General features: G+C 35.9%; 1 long non-coding RNA gene across 1 annotated transcript in view; it reads left to right on the forward strand.

Annotated features, from left to right (window-relative positions):
* The window catches only part of LOC103103497 (uncharacterized), a 59,679-nt gene extending 53,137 nt beyond the window's left edge, over positions 1 to 6,542 (forward strand). Inside the window, exon 3 of the long non-coding RNA XR_008915302.1 lies at positions 3,850 to 6,542. This is a non-coding gene — a long non-coding RNA (uncharacterized LOC103103497). The remainder of the gene's footprint in view (positions 1 to 3,849) is intronic.
* The last annotated feature ends 2,550 nt before the right edge of the window (positions 6,543 to 9,092 follow it).

Consider the following 9,092-nt stretch of genomic DNA (forward strand, 5'->3'; position numbering starts at 1 on the left):
AGCCTTTTAATTTAATAGAATCAAAATGACTCATTTTATATCTTATAATGTTCTTTGTTTCCTGTTTGGTCATAAATTCTTCCCATCTTCATAGATCTGCCAGGTAAACGATTCTATGTTCCCCTGATTTACTTATGGTTAGACATAATGTTTGTAAAAAATGCTTAGCACAGAGCCTGACATTTCCTTCCTTCCTTCCTTCCTTCCTTCCTTCCTTCCTTCCTTCCTTCCTTCCTTCCTTCCTTCCTTCCTTCCTTCCTTCCTTCCTTCCTTCCTTCCTTCCTTCTTTCCTTCATTTCTCTCATTCATCCCCCATCTCTCTCACGCCAACCCCAACTGGTAAAAAAAGAAAAAGGGGGGAATAGAACAAAGCCTTTGTTACAAATACTCAGTGTCAAGCAAAACAAACTCCCACATTGACTTTGACCAAAAATGTATGTCTTAGGATGCATCTTGAGTCCATCCCTTCTTTCTCAGGAGGTGGATAGCATAACACATGTATTTTAATGGGTTCCCTGTAAAGAGAGTGTCCTCTCTCTTTGGTTTAATCCATTAGTAACTTTCATATTGACAGCTCAGCAGGGGATTAAGTTTGGTGTTGTGGAAAGATCCCTGGACTTGGGGATCTAAAGACCTAAGATCTAATTCCATCCCTGCCACTTATTAACTCTGTGTCCTTGAACAAGTCACTTCTCTCTGGGTTTTAGCTACCTCATCTACAAAATGAGGGCATTGGACTAATAACTTCCTCCTAATACTAATATTTACCTCAAGTGAGCAACATATAATAAGTGCTCAATAAATTATTTTCTCATTCATTAATTTATTTTGAACCAATTTTGCAACTGGTTGTAATTCATTATTGGTTTGCAAATCACATTGCCTTGGTGGCTTCCTAAACTGCTTATGCATAGGGCCTGTCCTGTATGCCTCTCGAACTCTGTGAATAGTTAAAACTTGTCCATGTGTGCAGACTGAGAAAAAATAGACAGAATTACCTCCTATGGAGTTTACAGAACCCCAGGAACTGATACTGTATACAACTGAAGCCACATGTTTGTATCTGGGAATATATTCAAGCCCATCTGCTTTAACCATTTGTAATGTTATAAATTAGGAAAACATCAAAATGTCATAATGCCAAGGAGGGCTGCTTTGTTGTCTTCCAATTCTATATGAGATGAGTTTGTTATCAAACTCTTCTTGCAAACATTCAGAGAACAGCAGGCCTTCTGGAGGGACAGATGGTCACTGTAGCTCCGAAATTTGGTCTCTGGGAGAGTTATGTGTCTTATATTTCTTATAGACATAAAGAACTGTGTAGGATGGTGGGCTATGTCAGAGTCACTTAGAGGGTTGGGGGTTTGGGTGGAGTGGTGGGGAAGGAATTCTATACAAAATCTAGAAGAGTTGCTTTGAGTTAGACATAAAAAAGTAAAATATTTAAGAGAGAAATGCAAAATATGACAGGGGGAAGAGGGAGAAAACCACAAAATCTATGATGTCTTTCAAGATTGGCTGAGTTCCAACTACACCATGAAGCCTTCTCCAATTTGTAACCTACTCTCTCTCTTTTCTTGAACTCATATAGCATTTGTTATATGTATTGATCATTGGCCACTTATATGATAGATTATACATCCTATCTTTTTAACTAGATTTTAAGTCTTTTGAGGGTTGAAACTGTGCATGCCTTATACTTTTATACTTCCACAAGTATTCCTTAGTTATTTAGTGTGATCCTATTGCTGCTTCTCCTGCTGCTGTTGCCATGGTAGCTCAAATCTACCCTACCCCAGGACAACTCCTGCCATGGGGCTATATTATCCAGATTGGCAAGAGTCCTCTATTTCTGGCCAGTGTAAAACCAAACTATTTGTCTTCACTAGACCATATTCTAGTCTTCTCCTCTATGCATATCTCTCTCACCCAAACTACTCCCTTTATTGCTCTTGCAATCAATATTCCTATTACTTCTGGAATGAGATCAATCAACTCCTCTTTGTTCCAATTAAAATCCTTGGACATGTGATTGCTGTTAGAATGTAAGATGCTTGAGGGCATGGACTATCTCCTTTCTGTATTTATATCTCCATCATTTAATCTGATAAATACTTTTTCATTCATTCATTCATCCTGTGGGAGAAGCACTATACTAGCCAGGCTACTCCACTATACAGAGGTAGATAAAAGGGGAAACTAAATAAAACATAGTCCTTATTGCTTATGGATCTCCCTGTCTAGGAGAAGTTTAGGATTAGATAAGAAGATATACCTTAAGCTTATAAGAAAACTCTGACCCAAGTTCAATCAAAGATCTTGGAGTTAAGCATCACTATTGAACAAAAATCATCAGAGTAGACTATATAAAGTCAGAGACAATTGGTTTGGGCCTTAATGGGAAGGAGAATTTCAACAGAGAGATTAGGGGTAAGGGCATTCCATATGGAAGGAAAGCTATTTCCAAAAGGCATAAGGAAGGAAAGTATAAGGTAAAGCATCGAGACAATGAATCATTCCATTTAGCTGAGGTATAGAATAGTATGAAATTAAACCTACAAAAGTAAGTTGGCACTTACTTCAAGATTTCAACCTTAAATTGTTTGTATGAAACTAGAAAGAATTAAAGAAGAATGGAAATTTCATTTAGCCAAATACTTAGAAAAGCTGAAGCTGGGGGCTCTCTTGGGTAAGAAGATGTGCATTAATAGAGTAAGCCCTTGAAAACCAATTTTCTATAGTAAAGAGAGTGTAGTCTTCTAATTCAATCCATTTCAACAATAGTTTCCAACTATATACCAAGTACTAGAGAAGATACAAAGATAAATGAATATAATATAGTAAAACCTTTCCTAGATTTGGAGTCTTTTGAAGACCTGGATTTAAATATTTTTGCTTAGTTACCCATGCGATCTTGGGCAATTTATGATCCCTGAGTCTCAGTTTCTTCATCTAGAAAATGAGAAAATACACTAGATAATCCTTCAAGTTTTTTAAAATTCTGAAATCATTAACATCTGTCTTTTCTGTTCAGTATGACCAAGGAATTTCACTACCGACCATGGTACCTCAGTACCTAGCAAAGTGCTTAACATAAAGTTAAAAACATAAATGCTTAATAAATGCTTGTTTATTTCTTGGTTGCTTCCTGTCATGAAGAATGACCCATAAAAGCAAGTTAGACAATGATTATAGTCAACTCTTTCAAGTGGAAGTGTTCCATGGAATTCATCTGATATATTTTTCTCTCATTACTCCCCCTACTTCCCCTCTTGTCTGAATAATAATTTCTAATAGATGCAAAAAATGCTCTTGTAGTTTCAAGTGACTTCTGTTGAGTCACGTTTTAGTTTAGAACAAGAATTCCTTTTGTGATAATGAGGCCACAATCCTACCCCCCAACACACACACACACACACAGATACACAAACACAAACATACGCACAAGTTCTGCTCATTTGAGGAGGCTCCACAGAGATTAGAACTTAGTTGAGTAATAAGAAATATACGGAGGGAGAGTGAGGTCCCTTAATGCTTTATTTATTCCTGAGATACACACCAAGTAATCCATGTAGCTGAGAGAATGTCATTAAATCCTCAGAATAATCAAAGTTGCTTCAACCCAGTGTGCCCACAGATTGTGTGTGTGAATGGTGAGTATAAGAGAAGGTCCACAAATCTCAAGACCAAAAAGAGATGTCAAATGTTAGTGCCTACGCAACCCATAAGTATTGTACACCGTATGCTGATCTCATATAAAGTTTTAAGAATAAATGTCAGAATAAACCCTTAAGTAGTAAATAAGCTTTTTGACTTCTGTCTACTTTTTTTTTCCTACTTCTGTTACAGGACCAGAATCTCACACATCTGGATGCCGGACGAAGGGCTGGTTTCTGAAAACTCTTCTGGAATCCATTATTTCTTTGTTTTTTTCAAGCAAATCACCAAAGTGTTTGTGTTTCAAATATTGAATATATATATATATTTACTATCTTTCATATATACATATTTACATACATACACATATATATTTGTGTATATTTAATATCCTTAGAGTCTGATCTAGCAATCTTCCCTGCATACTTACAGGAAGCTCCCACAAAACTACATTTTCTTCAGAGAGGACATATCTTTTATTGGGCTTGTGTCTGTGATAATGATGCAGGTGAATTTTATCATTCCTTTCACCCAACTAGTAATGAACAAATTCACTGTGTATTACTTTGGACTTGATCTCTGGCAAAACACTACTGGAACAAACAATTTGATTTGTCAACACCTTTACAAGGGCTCCTCAATCAATGTCACAAATCCAAATTTAAACAGCAAAGTACATTTGACTGCAAGACCCGAGACTGATTAGAGCTCCGAGTTCAGAGAATTGCTCCAGACAGGACAGCAATCAGATTATTAACTCCACTTGAAAATACTCTCTGCTGTCTGGGATTAGCATGCATATTTTGATATAGATCGATAAGCAATCTCCTTTCTATAAGAAATGCCTGCAACATTCATTTGGCTGATCAAAGGTAGATATCAGCTAGTGGTGACAGCAGCTATTGTTTCCTACTTTCTTTACAGGAGAGCCTTCATTTAAAAAAAAAAAACCCTCCAGTTCTTTTTCAGTTAATGGTGGAAGCCAACAGAGAGTCACAAAATCTCATCTCTTTCTCAATACTGAAATGCAATTAGTGGAGGAGGGACTTTAGCCTCTTTTGAGCTAACTTAACCCATTTCCACTTTGTTCTCTTACACAAAATGGTGAGTTTCTCCTCCCTGCTTAGGAGGAATTCCAACCCTTTACTCTGACTTTTCCACTGATCATACTGTTTCCTAGGAGCAGACTATTTACAAGCATGACAGTCATTATTGGCACATTGTCCCTTAAGACTGCTCACGTCTGCAGCTCTGAGCCTTCCTTTTCCCAATCAACTAAATCAGATTGGGAATTTGGCAGATAGGGTGACTTGGTGCCTGGAGGTTGGAAGTTTATTTAGCCTACTCACATTCCTCACTCTCTGACTCTCTGTTAGAATGCCACATGGTAAAGTAGGTGGGAGTAATTTCTTATTTACATGTTTTCTCTCTACCTCACTAGCCCTCACCCATTTTCATGCTCCTTCTACTATCACCCTGTCCACAAACTGAGTATCTTTTCAGATAGTTCATTCTATCATAATTCCTTGCTTGCCTCAGCTCAAACCTCCCATTTCCCTAAATTGTAGCTATAAAGGGAAAAATATCTACCATGCATTTCTCTTTCTTCATCATTAGTGGACCTATAAGCAATATGCCAAATATGGTCACCTTTCCAAACAAGATTAAGGGCTCTTTGTCTCCAGTTCTTGGGTGGGGGTCAGGGAATATTTAGGGGAATAGGAATAATGCCATGTTTTGAAATCAAGTATAATAGAAGGGATTTCTGGACTTGGAGTCAAGAGAATTAGGTTCCAATATCAGCTCTGGTGTCTAGTATCTGTGGAACAATAGGTAAATCTCTTTAACCTTTTCAATTCAATTTTATCATCTTTTTAATGGGAAAAACATAGGATAGATGTGGGGAAAATTATTTGTAAAGCTTAAAGTGATTGGTAAGCATATGTTATAATAATAATTCTTATTATTATTACAACTATCATCATTAGTACTATTATTTGCTAAATACTTTATGACAATCATGCTGTAACCATGTGAATAAATTAACTTAGCATACAAGAATCTAAGTTCTATAAAGGATCTTCTATTGGATTAACCACAATATTTATGTTTCTAATATGGCAAGTCAGAATCTGATCCCAGGTTGGGTATAAGACCAGCTCTCAACCACATAAAATAGCTCTAAGACAAGTAGAGAAGAAAAATTCAGTAACCAATGAAGAATAGATTAGAATACAAGGAAGTAGATTGTAGATCTGGAGCTGGACAAGACTTCAGAGGTCATATAATCCAACTCTTTCATTTTACACATAAGAAAACTAAAGCACAGGAAGATTTAGGGACATGTTCAGGGTAATCACATAAGCAATAAATTCCAGAGGCAGATTTGAACATAGGTCTTCTGACTAGAGTCAAATCTCTTTCCACTGTATCTCAGATCTAGTGGAGAAAATTCCCAATGAAAGGAAAAGCTATAATAATCAAATCTATAAAGCACACCCCAAACAATAATGCAACAATGGCAAGAAACTTCAAGATTTTTCAGACTAAAAATAAGAATTAAGAGAATATGAAAAGAAGCAATAAGAGTAGGGAATAAGGGATGACTAAATATTCTAAAAATAAATTAAAAAGGCAAATAACCAAGAAAGCAGGAAATGTAGTACATAGGTTGGAGATTCTCTCCAAAACCATTGAGATTTTTTTTTAAAAAAGGATAATTTATAACTAAACAACCTAAAAGTAGAAGAAAATTGACAAGAATGTAATGGAAAAAATAATCTACTTTAATAATATACACATTCTATATAATTCAAGGTGGCTGGCATAGAAAGCAGAATGCAAAGAAATAATTAAATGATCATAGTTCTCACAGGAACAGTAGGTTAGGCATATTTACACTATTTATTTGACTGACCAACTCATTTTTATGAAGTTCAAACTTCAATAAAATTCTTAAGATGTAAAAGAATAAATTGTACTGCTGAAAGATTCTTTGAGTTTGTTGGTTAAAAGCACTATGTGTATAGAAGATTTATGATAAATAATTTTAGAAAAATGTCAAAATGCTATTATTTCAATTATAACAATAATTTGTGATAGAGGCTGGCACTAGAGTAGGGCCCCATTGAGGTGATCAATTTCACATACTCTTCAGCCTGGCACTTTTTCTTTAGTGCCAGCCTCTATCACAAATTCACATGTACACATATGTATATAAATATATACTTTCAGGTAGCTAAAAATCTTATGATGTAGATACTGAAAGTATCTCATTTTAGAAATGAGCAAATTACTATTTTAAAAAACCTAAGTGACTAATTCAGCATCAGAGAACCTGAAAATGTCAAGCTAAATCTTAAGATCATTGCTTTTTCTACTATCATAGTTAAGAAAAATAGATAAGAAAAATCAAAATTTTAATTCTTTTTTTTGGGGGGGGGTTAGAATTGGATGATTTATTCAAATCCTGGTTCTACTGTTCCCCTTGAACAAATCACTTCTCTTCATCCCTCAGTTGTCTCATCTGTAAAAAGGAAGGATTTGAACTCTGGTCTCTGAAATTTCTTCCATCTTTCTACCTTCTGACTTTTTTTTTTCTTTTAATTTTAAACATTATTTTATTTGTTCATTTCCAAACATTATTCACTGGAAACAAAGATCATTTTCTTTTCCTCCCTGCCCCGCCTCCCACCACCTTTCCCTCTCCCATAGCCGATGCACGATTCCACTGGTTATCACATGTGTTCTTGACTCAAACCCATTTCCCTGTTGTTGGTATTTGCATTAGAGTGTTCATTTAGAGTCTCTCCTCGGTCATATCCCCTCAACCCCTGTAGTCAAACAGTTGCTTTTCATCCGTTTTTACTCCCACAGTTTATCCTCTGCTTGTGGACAGTATTTTTTAGATCTCTGCAGATTGTTCAGGGACATTGCATTGCCACTAATGGAGAAGTCCATCACCTTCTATTGTACCACAATGTATCAGATTCTGTGTACAATGTTTTCCTGGTTCTGCTCCTTTCACTCTGCATCACTTCCTGGAGGTTGTTCCAGTCTCCATGGAATTCCTCTACTTTATTATTCCTTTTAGCACAATAGTATTCCATCACCAACATATACCACAATTTGTTCAGCCATTCCCCAATTGTTGGGCGTCCCCTCGTTTTCCAATTTTTGGCCACCACCAAAATTTAAATTCTAAAGCAGCAAAATCTAAATATAATCATTATGAAAATATTTTTGAAAATTATATTCTTGGAATTGTCATGGAAAGAAAAATGGTATCATTGCTGATTCTTTCAAGCAAGTATTGATGGACTGTTTGTTGATTGAGCAGCTAGTAATCTTTCAAAAATTAATTTTAAATTAACTTTCATTTTTAACTAACAAAAAAATCAATTTTCTTTCCCTTTCACTACTACTTCTCATTGAAAAAAAAGAAAGAAAGACAAACCCTTTGTAACAAATCTGTATAGTCAAGCAAAACAAATTCCATTATTAGGCCTGGTAAAAAATACATGACTCAATCTGCACCCTAAGTCCATCACCTCTCTGTTAGGAGGTGGGCACCTTGCTTCATCTTTAGTGTTTTGGAAATTTGGTTAGTCATTGGGTTGATCTTAAGGCTTCTAAGTTATTTGTTTTTATGTTGTTTTTATTACATAATTTGTCCTCTGCATTCAAGGAAATACTAATTGTTATAGGTAAAAAAGAAAAACACCATAAAAGTTCATGTCATCATTCTTTTGTGCATTTTGGCCTGGTACAAATGACTTTAAATCTCTGGCCTCAGTTTCCTTACTTGACAAATGAAAAGTTAGGACCTGATGATCCCTTAAGACCCTTACAACTTTCCAACTCTGGAATTTATTTTTAAAATTTGCTCATTGATCTCCTCTACTGCTGATAGATCCATGTTTTGTACATTTGACTTGTTTCATAGTGCTCCCACCAGGTGCATCAGTTTCCTCTCAAACCGTAAAGTGTAGTATCTCTGGCAGAAACCAGGTCTAATCTGACCCCTTGGGTGCTGTGAATTTGCAGAACAGAAACAGCCTGCAATCCAAGAAGGCAGGCACTAGGAGTATGATATTTTTTAGGGTGTTGGGATTTAAACCTGGAAGAAACCTTAAAAAATTATTTGTAGTCTAAACTACTCATTTACTTATTTAACCAGGTAATAAGAACTGAGACTCAGAGAGAAGTAACTTGTCACAGCTTAGATAGCTAGTATCAGAAAAGATACTTGAATTCAGATACTTTGAATCATTTCTCACTTTCTCCTCTGTAATCCAGCTTCCATTACACAATGTCCTTTCAAAAAGGGAGCTCAGTACTGTGTGACATCTAATGACACATCTGTGGAACTCATAATGGAAGTTTAATGGGGACTTTAATCAATGTCTGAGATGTGATAAGCCACCCCCTCCCAG

Source organism: Monodelphis domestica, chromosome 1 (assembly GCF_027887165.1).
Source record: "Monodelphis domestica isolate mMonDom1 chromosome 1, mMonDom1.pri, whole genome shotgun sequence".
Taxonomy (NCBI): domain Eukaryota; kingdom Metazoa; phylum Chordata; class Mammalia; order Didelphimorphia; family Didelphidae; genus Monodelphis; species Monodelphis domestica.